The 1034-nt window shown below is 39.9% G+C and overlaps 2 long non-coding RNA genes across 2 annotated transcripts in view; both read left to right on the top strand.

The window, feature by feature from the left end:
* LOC104708628 overlaps window positions 1–1034 on the top strand; it is an 18400-nt gene that overhangs the window by 5333 nt on the left and 12033 nt on the right. The window lies entirely within an intron of this gene.
* On the top strand, window positions 2–1024 carry LOC109126010. The gene is made up of 5 exons (XR_002033059.1): window positions 2–32; window positions 125–239; window positions 319–486; window positions 597–762; window positions 843–1024. It is a non-coding gene; the product is annotated as an uncharacterized LOC109126010 (long non-coding RNA).

Here is a 1034-nt window from a genome sequence, read left to right as displayed (position 1 = left end):
GGATGATAGTTGCTACATTGAAAACTAAAAAGGTCTGTTTCTCTTACTCTAAATCTTCATATGTTTTCTTTTTCTTATGGATCCGACAATGTTCCATCTGTTTTGACATGTCTCTTTCTGGTAGGTTTGTGTTGGTCTTGGAAGATACATCACGCAAGGAGCCAAGGGAAGAGGTTTGTTCTGTTGACTGCTGGGCTCGAGGAAAGAGGCTGCTTACAGAGCCAAACTCAAAGGCTAAGGTTTGATTTTTTTTTCTCTGTTATCTATCTTACAGGTTTTTATTTTTCGAATTCTCACGCAATTTCTCAGCAATTTCAGGTCCGTGAATAGAGTTCCTTGTACTCAAAGCTGAAGTCAACGGTGCTCTTCTCCATCGAGACATGTATGTATGAAGCCAGAACTTAGGAGAGATTGTGTCTGCTACATGTTCACCTTCTTGCTTCCTCAGCCAGCAATCCCAGCTCCTCTCTTTCTCCCTCCTCCACGGTTTGCCTTCCAACTTTGCTTCTTCTTTTCTTTTCGTTTTGATCTCTGTTATGTGATTTTTGTAAGATTAATTTTTTTTTGTCTTCTTTGTGATGTTCTGTGTTGTGTAGCTCAGACGAGACCAATGGAGTTTGGTGAAACCAAAGACTATTGTTGGCCATTGAAGATACACATATCACAAGGACCCAAGTGAATAGCTAGCCCAGATGTTTCTTCTGTTGAATGGTGGATGATTCGAGGAGGCTGCTTGCTTGCAGATCAAACTCAATGACCAAGGTTCCATTTTTCTCTCTCTGTTTCTTTTTGGTTAACCATTTATCTTGACTGAAGTTTTGCTTATCATTGCTATGTTGCAGATTTTATATGATGATAAGCTAGTGAAGTTGTGATGGCTGCAGGAGAAGTATCTGAACCCTTGTATCAGAGCGTGTTGTTGGCTTGTTGCTTCTCTAGGATAAAGAATATGCTTTCTTCACAGAATGAGGGATGATGCGTGCACACTATGACGCAGCAACAACAAAGATGGAATGTAATATTAATATCCTTTT

This window comes from Camelina sativa, chromosome 8 (genome assembly GCF_000633955.1).
Source record: "Camelina sativa cultivar DH55 chromosome 8, Cs, whole genome shotgun sequence".
NCBI classification, from domain to species: Eukaryota; Viridiplantae; Streptophyta; class Magnoliopsida; order Brassicales; family Brassicaceae; genus Camelina; species Camelina sativa.
Note: the sequence above shows the minus strand (reverse complement) of the source record. Positions and strands in the feature narration are given on the sequence as shown.